At 38.1% G+C, this 17,603-nt stretch overlaps 1 long non-coding RNA gene and 1 pseudogene across 1 annotated transcript; both read right to left on the reverse strand.

Annotated features, from left to right (window-relative positions):
* Positions 1-98: 98 nt before the first annotated feature.
* LOC140147765 (uncharacterized) lies at positions 99-2,770 on the reverse strand. Its single transcript, XR_011858403.1, has 3 exons — positions 2,144-2,770; positions 1,290-1,456; positions 99-200 (listed from the first exon to the last, which is right to left on the reverse strand). It is a non-coding gene; the product is annotated as an uncharacterized lncRNA (long non-coding RNA).
* A 1,202-nt stretch (positions 2,771-3,972) lies between these two features.
* Positions 3,973-17,255, reverse strand: LOC140147469 (inter-alpha-trypsin inhibitor heavy chain H3-like; annotated as a pseudogene).
* Between the last annotated feature and the right edge of the window lie 348 nt (positions 17,256-17,603).

Genomic DNA, 17,603 nt, shown 5'->3' on the forward strand with positions numbered 1-17,603 from the left:
AAAAAAAAAAAGACGAAGACCACGACGACGAAAAGGAAGAAGACGGCGTGTTATTTAAGATTGATAACAAATTTGAGTATAAAGTTACTTCTCCTTACCCATGGTTCAGTCAGTTTAGGTTCTTCAGTAGAATTGAAGCCATTGTCAGATATACCGGATCCATATCCGTAGTCACCTGAGGACAGATCTCTTTCTTCACGCTGATGGAAATGTTACAAAAAACAAACAAAAAACAGATAAGTTTGCTGCAAACATTTTCTTTACAACACCACGCTCTTGCAAAATAAGGAAATTTTCAGTATGAAGTATAAATGTAAGAATAAGTATAGTTTGCCCTATCTTGCCATTATAAAATTATTAGAGTAGGCCCAGGGTATCTGATAACAATGTGATGTGCAACACATAGTCGTTTAAACCAGAATCTTTGAAAACATTTCGACAGGCATTATTAATCAATACCTTTATCGACACAAGTTATTTTGTTTCTTTATAGACGAATCCAACGAGCCAAGTCATGGTCTGAATTATTTATTCGGTCATTACTGGGCCCCGCCACCAAAACTGGTGTTTTGTCTGCCCAATTGGGTGGATTAAAGCCGCTTAAAATAATCGATGTTATATTGTGTTGTGTTGCAAACTTTCATCATTCTATTGTCTGCGTATATCACGGCTGATGGAATGCAATTTAAAATTCCCGCCAAGGCCGCATCATTTCACATCTTAGGTGAGACGGACTCGACGGGGACCCAGCTATGGCTGCCATTGAGGTATAGGAATGCGTGAAATTGGATTCGTCTGTAGGATGAATAAGGGCACGTTTTATTTAGCGAATGATAGATCATAAGATCGTGGGTTCGAACCCTGGCACGAGCCACGCGTGTGTGCCCTTGCGCATGGCACTTTCCTCATTATCATCAAATAGCAAGACAACACATGGAGCTAACTTACAGAAACTAGAGCGGTTACCGCACCTATAGCTGAGCCATGGGCTTCGGCAGTATATTGTGGTATACCACTGTCACTCGTTTCTGATTTTTTTCTCTTTCTAGTCACACCACTTTTGCTTTGTTTACGAGATATTTAAATATGAATATTAACACGGTTCTTTTAAAGGAATATTGACCAGGTCTTATGATTAGTGCCCTTTTGCCCTTGAAGAAAAATACCGGGTCAAAATGATGCAACCAGGATTTTTGTCTTTGCTCCCGAAAGAAAGCTGGCTACGCTAGTGCATCCCGGTGTGACCATCTCTCTTTCAGTGCATTTCAATATCGGATAATATAACTTACCTCTAATAAGTGATCTTCTATATGAGTAATAAACACAGGCTGTTTTGGAAAGCTGACTACCTTTTCGGCGCCAAGAAGGAACGTTATTACAACTGCCAACGTCAGGCGCAAACGGAACCCCATCGTCTTCTAACTTTGTATTCCAAAGTGCTATTTTACGAAGTTACCTATGATCAATTTTGGGAAACAATAAAGGAATCTGTTGTTTCAAAATCAAATCAGATATACTGAACAACAATGACACCAACGACAATACGCACTGTCATTAATGCTGGGTTAGGGTGTGATTGATACCATCAGATGTATTGATTGAATGATGACAAGCAATGACTTCGCGAGCGGTGAGCACTTTAAAAACAAGGGCCCCTGTCGGAGCGGCTGGACAGAATATCTGTCGTCGTTCTGAATGAGTTTTGCCATCGCATCCTTTATTCATTGCGACAACAAGCAAATGCAATAACAAACGGAAGAAGAACAAAGACCAGAAAATGTAAATCCTCTAATGTGTTTAATGATAAAGGCAAATACTGCAGTGGAGAACCAAAAATTGCCGGGGAGTGCTTACAACGTTTGTCGCAACACGTCGCACAAAAACACACATTCATATAGTCCTACCGGCCCTTACAGATTAAAATCCTTGTGATCTCACTCAAAGAAAGCGCGTTTCAACATCACGTGACACTAACAACTACATTTAAATGAGCTATAACAATGTGACGATGTATTCGTGAAAATTAATCAATTTGTTTAACATAAAAGGTGCAATGATTGCAAAACCTTAATGATGATAGAGGCTAATAGCTCTATTAGCTAATATTATTATAACCCTTCAACTACATTCGTATGATTCTTACCTGCATAAAGCTGCTTCCACACGAGAAAACTATAGTTTGGTACGAGCTACTGGAAAACAAACAGGTACTGTAGCAGCACCTTGTCAAACGCCCAGAACAAGCTGAATGTTGTCCCTCACATGCGCTCCCTGTCTACTTATAAATAATGCGTAAACCGCAAATCTTTTCCTGTGTGGTATACAAGAAAGCCGAGTTCCTTGTTTTGCAATAGTAGCACTATTTAGGGTGGGGAACGTGCAAGAATGTTAATGTTTGATATTGTCTCTATCAGCTTCTATATCCCAAAGGTGAATTATGGTAGAATTCAGCCGAAACCAGTGAGGAACTATTCTGAAAGTTCTACCACATCCACAGGACGAGCGTAAACACATCCGTTCACTCGTTAACCTTTCCTATACGTATTAAAAATTATACATTATATCGGACGTTGTGTCTATTATATACGGAAGTATTTTCCCACTCTATTATGATCATTATGATTGCGCAAACTATGGTGTGACCCAGGTGCTCCTCATGTCAATTTTTAAGCGCTCTTTAGCAAAGGCATAGTTCATTAAATTTACAACCGTTTGACAAAACAGGCGAAAATAGTAACATTTTGCACAAGATTTGCTATTTAAAGAGAATTGGCCATTGCTTATTAAAATGAGGCTAGTATATATGTACAATATAAGTGTGCTCTTTCATTTTAATTTTAAAACCTACATTTTGGTCAAAAATTGTGCTGAGATAGGTCGTTTTCAACAGATTTACCACATTCGCCTTGCTATAAACATTGAATTGTGTTATCTGTCGACCTAATGAAAAAAGTGTTTTAGGGGGAAGTGTTAGCTTTTGTTCGTTATAAATAAATTTTGATTGGATGAAGGGAACACTTGAGGTTTTGAGAAAAATCAATCACAGAATCCTATTTTCCACTACATCTCACACAGCTCTTATGATGCTATGTACTCAACCATGTAGTATAACCACAGACTGCATAGAGACTCTCGGAACGGGGTGTGCGCTCGGATGTATCGAGGTGGAAACTGTGCATAGATGCATTTATAAGAGAATCGTTTTTGTTGTCAAACCTTTTCATATGTTGGTGAAATTCAGATTGTGATTGATAAGTACATTATTGTGGAAAACGTGAAATTTTACAAAAAGCTTTGCTATTACCATGATTACAATGAGGCAAATAACCAAAGATTTGAACCAACCTAATGTTCCCATGCAGTGTTAAAGTCATAATGTACGATCTTATGATATGAATTTGGTTAATTTTTTCAAACCTGATTTTTGGCATATTTGTAATGTTTACACATGTCACAACTTGCACCTAAATGGAATCAGCAAAATTTCTTGTGTTTGTAGGTAAACAGAGCAAAGTTCGACATAAAGTCATAATTCTCCTTAAGAATTATGACTTTATGTCCTCACATAGAACTGCGTGTTAAACGGCCAAAATAACAAGCAGTGTTTCTTTCACTTTACCTCGTTATTTCAGCTCAAAATGAACAGAAACCATTCCCGATAATTATTACTAGTATTATTTCAGCATTTTGAGTATATAATGACAAATTTAAAATTTGAAGGAAATCGTACATTAAGCCTTTAAGCATCACACAACAACACATCATGCATTTTACCATTGTACCATTAACCAAATAGTTGAAGTTAATGATAATTTTAATAAAAACTAACCAAATGCAATACATTATATTTCATATTATTAACAATAAAAGAATTTTTCGGCACCCCAGTCTATAAATATATCACTTTCATGTAATTCAATCGAAAAAGCTTTCAGCCATATATTTAATTCAATTTACTAACCTATGAACAAGGCTTAGCCATATCATAAAATTATTATCCAAAAATAAAAATTGCCCCATTTTGCTTAAGAAAATGAAATTTAAAAATGAATGACTAGCCTTGATTAATTGAAACTATAAAGTTTAAGTTCAGTCTATCCAAACGGAGAGATTATTACATGGAATTTAAGGCGTCCGGCCCATTTCACAATATCATACAAACAATAATAGAGAAAGTACAAATACTTTTTAAGACTAATTCATTATTTTTTTCACATTTGGTATCTTACATTCATTGCATGACGTACCAAACAATGAAGATAATTGCGCCTATAGTTGATGCTATAAAGTATTCAACTTGACCTCCAGTTATCATTCTTGTCTGTAGATTGGTTTGGCTCAGCTTTAAAAATGAATAATCGGTCAATTAATGCTTGGAACAAATTAATAATTTTAAAAGTATTAATAATTACATTGATATATCTAATTAATTTTGAATGTGACTGAATCAACCAGTCAGCCAGCTCCTCCGAAGAGTTATGACAAGGAATGGTGCGATTAAAGCCAAATTATAGCTTTGCACAGCCAAATTATGAACTTATCGTACATTTTGGTAAAATTGTGGCTTTGTAGTAAATATTTTTCGCAATGTTGAAGATCTGAGTAAATGATCCTAAGAACTCTCTGGTTCTACTCATCTGCATTTTTTCTACCTTTATATAAATATGGAATTACGTAACCATGGTAAATAACACAATTTCACGAACAAAAATCGTGCCTCCATTCTGTTTACCATGGGTGCATTATATCAAATTCAAATATCATAAACTGATCAAAAATTGACAAAAAGTGTGTCCTGAAGATAATCGGTATATTCTCCATCAATCATGCCATAGCCGTTGTTACTTGCAAACCAACACGTCTGAATCTCTCCTGTAAGCAATACATCCCGACTGGCATGCAGAACCTTTACGGTACGGTCATTAACGCGGAGTATGGCAGTTTTGTCCTGGTTGGTGTCCACGCGAATGCTCTTGCGATACAGATGTACCTTATTGCGTTGAAATTGTCCTAGAAAGATTTCAGAAAAATATTGAAAAACGAAGTTGAAAAAGTGAGATAAATTGTACTGAAAAACACTATATAGTTGTTATAACCATTTTAATGAATTATAAGATAAAGAACAACAGTACAGATTCATATCGTACTCTTTAGAAAATTATGAATGATATTAGCATGCGAAGTCCCACACTTGAACTGGAAAGGAAAAGCTTGATTTTGGATGCAATTTCTATTAGGCTGGTGATCCTCGATTCTGCAATCGAGGGGAAACCGGGTAAAAATCTGATACGGGTGGGCACCAATCTTCGTTTGGAGCATGTACAAACGGTCATCTCATTTGGAGCCTTCACTGATAGCCAGAATGGAGTCAAGTGACTCTCAAAGTGGAGTAAACTAGCACTGACTCTCAAAAGGAGTCGCCGACTGTCGCAAGAGAGTCAGTTGACTCTACCCGTGGAGTCAATTGACTGTACCTGTGGAGTCGTGCGCGACGTGGCAGTTATTTGACGCTGACTCTCAAAAGGAGTCGGTTGGATTTTGTGTTTCACTACAGAGTCAATTGAGTCATCGATGCGGTACACGTATATTGCTGTGGTAGCGGCCATTTTGCATTGTGCTGCTGCTGTTTGCTGCTGTTCAGCATGCTGGTCATTCGTACGGTGTATCATGTGTTGGTGTTTGGACAGTGTGATGTGGTATTTTCATGCTGTACGCTAACTTGGTCTTGAGCTGGATTTCACAGGACAATTTTAACCTGACGGCGAGGTAAAGCTAAAGTAAGCTTTCCTGCCTGGAGTCGGGCTGTCGAAGTGACCCTGTAATGGAGCCGGGTGACTCTAGAAGCAGAGTCTAGCCACTGCGTGACTCTATGGCTAAAATGACTCCATATTAGGAGTTGAATCACTCCTGTGTAGAGTCATCAACGGCGACTCGTCAGCGGAGTCAACAAATTATGGCTCTTCAAGGGAGTCAGATGACTCCACATTTTAGACATAGAGTAGCAGAGTGGTTGGACTCTGCTTTTAGAGTCACCCTGACTCCAGTTTGGCTTTCAGTGTAGGGAAAAGCAAGGGGGCATGGGTTCCAATCTGGAGGGCTGCTGGTTACACCACGTGGGGTCCACTCCATGGCGGATCGCTTGTCCAGTAAGCTTCCAGTAATTATGAGCAATTGATATATATCCCGTATTTATTATTAATTTAAGCAGATGCAACAGAAATACACCTGTACAAGCAACTGCAGGAAACTTAATACCATTATTATTATTATCGAGTGGTTGTAGAATGTATATTCACTCGCATTCGACTGTGACCATTGTATAATGTGTGAAGCCAAGGGCATCAAACATTTGTGAAATGTCAAATCATACTTTATTCCCAACAAATACGATGATCTATTAAACGTCTCAGCAACGATCACAGCAAAAAGCCTCCAAGAATTCAAAATACATTGCTATCTACCGTAGATAGCAATGGATATACACATGTTGTTCAAATTAAATCGCATTGAGATATTATTGCACACCACAAATTCAAAATGTACAAATAGTTTTATTCCATATTAATCTATTTTAAAAGCCTAACATTTTTTGTGCATAATACATTTTCATCATGTTTCTGATACTTACCAATCATACCGTGCACTTGCTGTGAAAATCCGTCCCCTTTCTCCACATACAAGCCAAGATAGTCAGATTTACCCGGATGGTGGGCATTAATAGCATGTAGCATTACAATCAGCTCTACATCCTCTTTCATTTTCACATACATGTATTTTCCTTCTCTGATATCGATCGAAAAATTCCCATTTACAATGCTCCAGTCTGATGTCCATGGTAAGGCCAGGTTGTTGATAGTTACGCTTGAGGATGTGACCAAAATACGATGATTTGGGGTAGTTATAGCCATCTGATCAAATATAGTACGTTTGGCGAGGTCAGAGGTCGCGACCTGGGGTCGCTTAAGAAGCTCAGGATGAGGAATTGCACTTTGCACTCTAGCATTGATATTTATACCTTCAAAGACAAAAAAGGAAAGTGGTTATACTTGTCTTGAATTCAAGTTGCTTGCTTTCAGAATACCGAGAGTATAGCTATTAGATTGGCAAATCTCGGTAAAAATCTAGAAATGCCCGCAATTTAGTCCAACATAGCACCTGTTAGGCCTGTAACTAAAGTTTACAACAATATGATGCGCGCGGCCATCCAGCGGTTGCTCTTGCCAGGCCAGCTTTTGACCCCCTGATTCCACGAAGGATTCCGTGTAATTAATAGAAAATGGATCTACTATAATTGAAAGTTCCTGTTTTAGGGTGCACTCGCATGTAACGTCATTATGTTAACATTTAAATACACAATGTCATCATGTTACTCTGTTGTATTCGTATTATGCCGGTTTTGGATGTCGACTTTTTCCCATGATGCACTGCGTATTTTGCCCTCTCCCCAGCAACCGCTGGAGGCGCACTGTATTGTGGATTGGGAGAATTATATCATTTTTAAGATTTGTCCCCAAGATGACGTTTCCCTCATATTGACGATTCTTTGTACCAAGTTGAAGGCCATTCGGGCAAACTTTAACATTTGATCCCTCGATTACCTTTTACCTCAGATTGATATTTACAGTGTTCCTATCATATCAAAAATTTTCTTTGTCATCAACATTTAATACAATATTTTATAAACATAAATGGATGTCCGTAGAATGTATTTTCACTATTTTAAGTGTCGTCTGCAATCGCCATCGTGATAAGTATATGTAACGAGCGATTACCCATCCCTTTTTAAAGGTGACGCGTCACAATGGCTCAGCGATCTAGTGTTAAATTCAGCTTAAAAATCACATGCGCGTGCATGATACCAATCATCGACAGATAGCATGACAGACAGAATTCATTATTTTAGTATTATTGCTGTATGTATAGGATATTAATTCCTGAAATAAATTAAACAAAATCAAATCTAGTAGCAGGATGAAGAAACCAGTATATATCTACTCAGTAAACATTGCTTAACTGTGCAATACTGGGCCCTCGTGATTGATCCAATAAATCTTTGCACACCAACGTCGGACAAGTAACAAATTATCGTTTTAAGCTTGCTCTCTCTTTGCCCCTTTCTCTCTTACTATTTCATGATTCTCACTCTCACATTCTGGCAAGTTCAGCCAGCACCAGTACTAGCCCAGTCGACGCCGGTGTGCGGTGTGCAAACATTTATTGGCCCAATTCCGGGGCCAGTATTGGACTTTATTGGCCTAGTCCAGCAATTAGTATTTACCTAGTTCAGGATCCTTAATGAGATTGAAGATGTCACCAGGTTTTCCCATGATATTGAAACATAAGCTGATGTTTCCATTAGGTGCTTGGAGTAAGAAATGCGGATCACTATCGGCGCTTAACATCGGTGCTGCAGGTATCATCGAGGCGTGTACGAAATAACTCCGGCCGTTTCCTGGATATCCTGGATGGGTTTTAATGGTTGCCGGAATTCGTTTCAAACTTGAAATTGGGCCAGGTCTTTTGAGGCGTTCTTCCCTTGGTGTTGGTTTCTCCCCAGTTGTGTCATTAGTGCCATCCGGTTTAACAACCACTAACGATGTCAGAGGTGTGACGAAATGATATTTTAAAGACAGCTCAAGAGCTCTGCTTTTAAATTGTTCTTTTTCTTCATTATCATCTGATATAAGTCGTTTTCTAAGCAGTTCTTTAATGGTAAGATATGCCCATAGTCGTTGTGTGAAATTCCCTACCACGTGATGACTTGGCATGGTAGTTTCTGACAGCTATACAAAAGAATAACAATAATATTAAAGAAATTTAACAGAAACCATTTTTATCACTTTAGCAGGGGCTGTTTAAGGCGAAAAAGTCATTGCACGTTGGCAAGACATTGGTAGTTACTTTTGTCTAAGTGTGCACCTGAGCATGAGCGTCAATTCCGGGGGGACAAGGGGGACATGTCCCCTCCACCCTTTGGCAAAATGACCCATTTTTTGTTCTTTTCAGCCACTTTTTAACAATTTTGGCCAGTTGCCCCCCCCCCCCACAACTTTTCAAGCCGGATTGGCGCTAATGCACATGAGTGTGGGTCGTAACCCCCTGAAGTTTCTGATATTTAAAAAAAAACGCGTTAAAATCGCTAATTCTCACGTAAGGATAAATATTTGTGATCTAAAACCGGTCAAAAAAGTCACTGTACTTTGGACGATATCAAGCTTATTTGGACTGCGTTTGCATGAGACTTACTTTGGCCTTACTAACTTGCTCAGTACCTAAGCTTGGTGATGCTGATAATTAAGATGTATCTTCAGTAGGCTAAGGACATGCATCCTTCTTTAAACCAGCGATATAGAATACAAACTAGATAACTAAAGGACCAATCACAGGACGAGCTAGCTGGAGGAATGGCGACCATATGCTAATTAAGAGATCGTTGTTTATGTCCGTGACGTCATTTTTTGCCAACAATTTTTGTGCCGAAAAATGACGAACAATTTCAGTTTTCTTTCCATTACTGTTATATTGTAAAAAAACCATATAGCTGTGGAGTTAGTCCAATATGTTAAGAAAATATTATGTGCGATGAAACCATGTTGACACTGGCTAAATAAGCTGTATTTTCACTCGCAAGGGTGACAATTACTGACAGTTCTTGTCGAAATGTTTTTTTAAACAGAAGACTTGACCTTTTGAGGTCATTTAGTAGACTTTTTACCAGCCGTTTTGTTTTCGTAACAACAGTTCGCCCTTTGAAAAGTGAACTTCGACGTACGTGGTGCGAAACTTTCTTGCCACCACTTGCCAAGTTTTTTTAGAGTGCTTCCCGACACCAGGGCATTCGCTTAACTGCCTTGCTTTAAACAGCTCTTTTCAGACCAATCATGTCTTCAGGAGGTAATGGACAATCCGCATCAAAGTTCTTAGTTTATCGGGCAGGTAGGGAGTAACCCACCACGAAACTCTGCAGACAGGGGGCATTCTGAGCCTGCCGCCTGTCAAACTTTACGTGAATAAATCCCATAAATGTTTTGTCCTGCAGACGTTAGACCTAATCCTAGTGAAAGCTTGACAGTTTCATATTAGTTGTCCGCATGTGAACCCGTTAGGGAGCAGCAGACAAGGGGCATATCTGTTTAAAACGTTTATCGAACAATGACGTGCGGAAGATTTGAGCAGATGAGGAGAAAGTCGGGGAAAATAATCGGTTAGGCGACATGGCCCCTACTTTCGTCAATCGGGGAATTTCTTTTTAGTTGGTGGAATTGAAGATCATCAGTTGACAAGAAAGCCGGAGAATATAATTGGTTGATCCCACCGCTTCGGTGGACGACACTGCTATCGAACAACATGGAAACAGTTCCAGAAATGGAAAGGCACATTTGTAGTCTGTATGACTGAAAACTGCGACTTCAGAAAATTGTTATGAAGAGTTACAATTTAATGCCTGTATCTTTTCTTTGGGAAACATGTTTTTTTTCTGAAGTATTAAAGACGTATTTACAAGTAAGGAGATACAACATCTGCCGGTATATGTAAATTTACAAAGCAGATGCTGTGGCTTTATATACTTAGGAGGGCAATCGTATGCAAGCATATAATCTAAACGTACCTGCACACTTCCCTCAACAAGTGTACTGAAAACGCCATCTTCTGTTGTCGTCATAATAACCTCAGCTGTGACTTCGTTGATGCCATTTGCAAGTTTTCCAGCGACTACTATTTCCGATCCCTTAAAATAAGTAGGGAAATCAGTCTGCGTAATAATATTGTTGTCAATAATATCAGATGGGTAGTTGAATTCAATATTAAGAAGCAATGGCGTGGCAACATCATCAAAAAAGCCAGCCAGCTGTAGACTGGAATCGGAATCCACGTAGATCTTCCGATAAATTCCTCGGTTCTGACCGGCAAGTTTCTCCAAAAATGTGTCGTCCACGTCATTTCCAAATCCCAAAGTAAAAGAGTGTATCGCCCTTAATGGCTTCTACAGATTTTTGTTTAATAAGTTCTGGACTGGTTATTCCTGAAGTGGGTTGTCCATCGGAGAGTATAACAACCATAGACAGGGATTTCTCCGCGTATGCATTGTTGGTCGAATTATGGAAAGTATCAAGCAGAGATACGCCGCGTTGCAGACCACCGTAAAAATTGGTAACTGAAATGATAAAAATACTAAATGAATATTATGTCAGATTGATGTCAATTACAAAATAACCAATTAGACCACTACATGCAACACCAAACGAGTTTTGGTAGCCTACTTGTCCTTATAGAAAAGTATAGGTATAGTAGTTCTACAACAGCTGTCCAAAAATTGTGTGTATGAAAAAATGTAAGTTCAGCCGTTAAAATTTGACCGCAGCCAAGCTTTTGTCTTTTATAATTTCATTGAGAAGTGTTGTACGAAAATGTATTGCACAAGTCTATTTTTATGCATCGTATAGCTCTGGACATGTAACTTGTGAAGACATAGTCTATCGCCACTGATAAGTGTAAATTCTAAATGAAGGAGAATAGGGCCAGGCTGTCGGGTTTGTGAACAAATCACGAACATACGAACTCGGATCGGCAATCCTGAGTTATTCTTCTGACATAAGCACTTTGAAAGTAAAGAGATAGTAAAGAGATCACAAGTCATCTCGGGCATGTACCCGAGTTCTGTTTCTCATGATTTCACAAACCCAACAGCTGGCCCTAAATTTCTTCAGTCTTCAGTAAAATACCGCTTATAAAGTCCATTGAGAATTGTTTCCACAACTCTATTTCATCTATCGTAAATCGCTTTGGATAGTGATAAGTATTTTTGACCTATATATTTATGTAAAATCACAATCCTAATTTATTGAGTCATCTCGAGCATGATTACCAGAGTTCTTCCGTAAAATACCGCTTATAAACTGGCACTGCCATCACTCCATTTCTTTATTATTTTAAAATGACGTCAATTAACAGTTGTATTTAAAGTTATCCACTTGCAGGATCCATCAATATAATCGTTACGACAAAACAGATTATAATTAATGTGAACCAATCAAGTAAAATGTAGTCAATTTAAAGATTTTGAATCATGATGAAGAACTTAATGTGAATGCCATAAAAACCATAAGGATGTGAATGGTAAATCACATTGTAACTCAAAAACAACTTGATTGGGTCACAATTGTGTAACGTGCCATCACTTACTGCCACCTGCTCTCAAAGTCTCAGCAAACGTTTTCGCCTGTTTTATTGTATCTGGTGTCACAGGCACCATTTTCTCCGATTGCCAAGTTGTGACACGTGAACTGAAAGTAACAATGTTGAAGGTATCATCATCTCTCAGTTGATCTAAAATAGTCAGCATGGCTTTTCTTGTTTGTTGTATTTTGGTTCCACTCATTGAACCACTGACATCAATGACGAAGACGACATGTTTCATTACGGGAGAAAAACCTTCGGGCGAGAAGTGATGAACAAAGTAACCATTCACTACCTGAAAGCAAATATTACAATCATAAATGGAAGTCATATGGTTAAATACAAAACGTGGAGGCACGGACAAGATTTTCGTCATTTGACATCATTTGTGCAGCAAATAACTAGCAATGTAATATGACATGATGTGAGATATAAGACTTGAAAATAGCCAAGCAATAATAAGTTGCTCTCTATGAGTCTCACGTGAACGATGACGGGCCAGTGTGTTAGTAGCAGTTATGCTTATGCCGTGTCGGTGAATACACAAAATATTTTATTAAAGCTCGGAACAAAGTAAAACGCAGCATTTGTGCCACAGAATCGGGTTTTTTTTGTAACAACTCTGCCCCGCGGTGACCCTTTCTAACTCCCAATGGCTTTTAAGCATACTTTAGTAGCAATATAGGGTATAGTATGTCATGCTAAAATACTATAGTACCTCAGGCCCTGTATATTGAAATATAATCATGATAACGTAAAGGCTGAGCTATAGAACAGAGTAGATATAAAATCACATGATCGGAAAATCACAGCCGAGAACTGAAAACCGCAGTGGACCGAAAACGCATCATCTGTCGCAACGGCAAAACTACAGACAAAATAGTTGATTTTATGTACTGAACTTATTAATGCAATGTGTAATTGTCAATTACTTCAATTTTCCCGCCATTCATCGGATGCACGACGTCATACTTAATGACAAAATCTCCCACAATTCCTTGCTCTGACTGAGCAAGTTGTTCTTCTTTTGATGGCTGGAACTGTATGTGAGCTTTATTCGAAGACGTAATTGACGCTTGATGTTCTTGTTTGAGTTCATTCCCTTTTTCAAGCCAGTATGTGACTTCTTTTAATCCTTGAGGTTCGGTGATGTAAACGTTGACCTTTAAATCTGGTATAACCTGTAAGACAGAAATGCAGACAATGCGATGAGGTATACACTTCTAGAGTTTAAGAGGGGACAGAGGGGGTCATGACCTAGCAATGTTTGCACTCAAATACTGACACACAAGAAGGAGATTCCAATGCTTGATCTAAAGAGTGTCATGTGCACCCAATATGCATGATTTTTCTCGGGAGGGGCAATATTAAAGCCCAAAACTGTTTAATCATCCCTATCCAATGAAACAAAAATCTAATGAACAAAACTAATTTTCAAACTTGCGGTGGTAACAACCAATTAACATTGCACCGTTCCGCAACGTTGCGGGATAATGCATAATTCATAATGCACTAACTTATACACAATTTAGGATTAAAACAGAAATGCAAAACTATCTTTACAGTAATTGATGTATCAGCACTACCTGAAGTTTTGTAAGTGACATTTCCTCCGCAAAATCCCTTGCATCACTCCTCAACGCGATAAGGATTCGTGGATTGCAAGGATGTTTTTTTAAAATTTACGAACAAATGAAAACAGTGATGATTATTTCTTGATACATGGCTAATATTCAGTGCTAAATTTCACTTCCAAAAATTTTAGACGAGCAAAATGTTGACATAATGTCAATTTCGAAATGCGACCTTGTAACACAAATTATCGGATAAAATTTTTTGTGAATAAATAGTGATATTTTGCGTCATTCCGCAACGCTTGGATTTGCCCAAATCCCAGGAAAAAAACATGAAAAAGGCATACAATGCTCCTTTAAAATGATAACATACCTGATTAGGACGGATACTGATCTTATTCGTGAAGAATCCCTTCTTCCGCAGCAGTAGTTGTTGGTATATCAGAGTACACTTTACCTCGCTCATTGGTGCTACATTAATAGACACTGAAAACTCGTTGTGTTTTTCAGACCTGAAAAGGGAAATATTTATATTCTAGAAGGAAATGACACTCAATTGGAGTAAAGAGTTATACAGATGAATTGTTCTTCCTGAATTATTGATTTGAATATTCCAATTAATTTACTAGGCCCTATGATTTGCTCAATTTGAGAAAATACTTAATTTACATGATCAAAGACAAAAAGAAGATTTTACAATAACAAACGGCTAATCGTTCCTTTTGCAACGGGTTCAATGCAACTGTTTTGAGCTGTGAAATCAAGCTAAATCAGATACCGGGGTTTGTGATTTCACGTAATTTTTCACAATATTTCGCCATTTTGTTTACATATTTACATTACAGAGCAAAATGCCGAAATAAAACAGAATCAGCAAAAATAAAACTTGCAGCATAACTTTGTTCATTGTTTTAAAGATGTTATTATTGTTGCAGCACATAGAAAATGGAACAGGAATAGGCCTCTATCATGCCTAGATATAGATGATACATGACCGTCGAGTCCACTATTACTTGTCGGTGTAAGGTTAAATCATTTAAAACAAGAAACAGATATGTTACGGAAATAGTTTTGAAAGAAATAACAGAAGATGAAGTAAAGATCTTTTATGAAACAAGTAAGGCGCTGTGTATATGATGAGTGTGACCATTACTAGCAATTGCGGACACACCTCGTATGTTGTACTTATTCTTTCATATCGTCTTTATACAGGGTAACTTGTATTCCTATTCGTCCACCCACCGCGCCTCCAACGTCCACGAAAAGGAGTCTAAACTTACGTCTGTTTCACTTGACTTGCTGTCTGTCCACGTTCTCTTGCAGCGTCATATATCTTCTGTGCTTTCTGCTTGGCTTCTACAATGGAGCGATAAATTTTGCCATCGACTTCACTGAAATGAAATAAACTTCCATATCATATGTGACTTGCTAAGGATAATGCTAACAAAGCTCTCTGGTCTGTTCGACGTAACCTCTGACCTTCATCAATCAAACAACAGATATACAGATGGAAATACAGACTGGAAATGAAACAAAGAAGAGCAGCGCGGTTTGCACCAATAATTACAGGAACACCTCGGGCATTGTCACAGATAATTTCAACAAATTAAACTGGCCAACATTACAGCACCGAAGAAAAATATCACGACTAGCCACAATGCACAAGATTCAGCACCAATAAATATCTGTTTCATTTCCAGACTACATACAAAGACAATCAGCCACTCATAGTTTCATCCTGCTAAATTTCGTGTCATAGGTCAATCCTCAAACACCTACATAATCAGCTTTTTTTTCCTTCGCAAAATACCGGAATGGAAAGATCTGCCACCTTTATTATTGCATTGCACTTATTTGAGCCTCTTCAAAGCAGGACTCTGTAATATTGCATTTAATTTTTTTAATTCTATTGCCTTTTCTGGGACGTACCATTTGACAACAAGTGTCGGCGTTCATATTGTTGTAGATGTAGATGAATACTACATGTGAAATAGGGAGAACATCTTATACAATAATAGATTTAAACCAAACCGGTCAATGGTGTCTGTCTGTCTGTTGTCAACTTTCTATCCCTATAAAGAGAAGTTATGCCTTTTTGAAACGACTGATTTGAAACTTGTCTATTCCTAAGTTGTGTCATATTTGCCCTGATTTTCTACATCCAATCAGAAAAAAGAGTCTTACATGAGCAGTTCTGTAATGAACGCTTCATCGGGTAACCTGACGGTAACTTCTGTTTCTTGAGACACAGGAGCTCTATTCACCAGTTTGCTGGTCACGGATGTGTTGGTAAATCGTGCAGTAGTAGTAGATACAATATGAAGGCTACCGATTTTGGCAGGAGGGGGAATCTGTTAATTGGTCGGAACAAAAATAATATACAAATACGTAAATACGTTGCTGTGATGATAACTGCGTGTCGACGAAAAATAAGAAGACACAGAAAAAGAAGTAGTGTTATTTAAGATGGGAAACAAATTGGAGTATAACTTCTCCTTACCCAGGGATGAGTTATTAGTTTTGGTATTTCCGTTGAAATGAAGCCATCGCCAGATATACCGGAGCCATATTCGAAGTCACCTGATGACAAATCTTTTTCTTTACGCTGAAGGAAATGTCAAAAAACAACAGATTAAGTTTGTTGCAAACATGTTCTCAACAACACCCTGCTGTTGGAAAGAAGTGTAATTTAAGATGGAAACAAATTTGACATAAATTTACTTTACCTTACCCATGGATCAGTCAGCAGTTTTAGTACTTCGGTTGAAATGAAGCCATCGCCAGATATACCGGAGCCATATTCGTAGTCACCTGATGACAAATCTCTTTCTTCACGCTGATGGAAATGTCAAAACAAAAAACAGATAAAGTATGCTGCATCAGCTACAAACATTTCCTTAATAACACCCCGCTCTTACAAATTAAGCACATTTTCAGTATAAGTATAAGTAAATTACAATAGTTATACAATTATTAGAGTAGGTCTAGGTTATGTGATTACAACAATGGGATGGTGCAACACAGTCTTCTTCGTTTAAAGCAGAATGTTACATTTCAGGCACTGTCAATCAATAGCTATTGTTACTAAAATGACCCAGGCCAAAATTACCGAGCATTACCCATGCTCACAACACATCAAATTTCAAATACTCCCTCAATAACACAATTTTGAGTTGAGACAAAGTACCTTGCCGATCCTTAAACGTCTATTGCATCCTTTTCTGCGGAGGACGCTAAACGCTATTGAAAACGAGTTGGGCACTCATGGAAGCACCAACAAGTGTCAGGCGGGGTCACCCATTAATACCCACGCCTTTATTGCATCCAAGTGTGACCATCTCCCTGTACAGTGCATTTCAATGTTCGTAGTGTATAACCTACCTCTAAGAAGTGATCTTCTATTTCAGTAATGAACACAGGCTGCCCTGGAAAGCTGACTATCTTTTCAGCGCCAAGAAGCAATGTTATTACAACTGCCCACGTAAGGCGCAAACTGAGCCCCATCTTCTTTGAACTTTGTTTTCCAATGTGTTATTTTACGAAGTTACCTATAATCAATTTTGGAAAACAAGGAAAAGAATCTGTTGTTTCAAGATCAAATCTGATCACACTGAAAAACAATGGCACTAAGTACAATATGTTGTGTAATGACTGTGTGTGTTGGGGTATGATCAATTTTGGAAAACAAGGAAAAGAATCTGTTGTTTCAAGATCAAATCTGATCATACTGAAAAACAATGGCACTAAGTACAATATGTTGTGTAATGACTGTGTGTGTTGGGGTATGATCAATTTTGGAAAACAAGGAAAAGAATCTGTTGTTTCAAGATCAAATCTGATCATACTGAAAAA

Source organism: Amphiura filiformis, chromosome 3 (assembly GCF_039555335.1).
Source record: "Amphiura filiformis chromosome 3, Afil_fr2py, whole genome shotgun sequence".
NCBI classification, from domain to species: Eukaryota; Metazoa; Echinodermata; class Ophiuroidea; order Amphilepidida; family Amphiuridae; genus Amphiura; species Amphiura filiformis.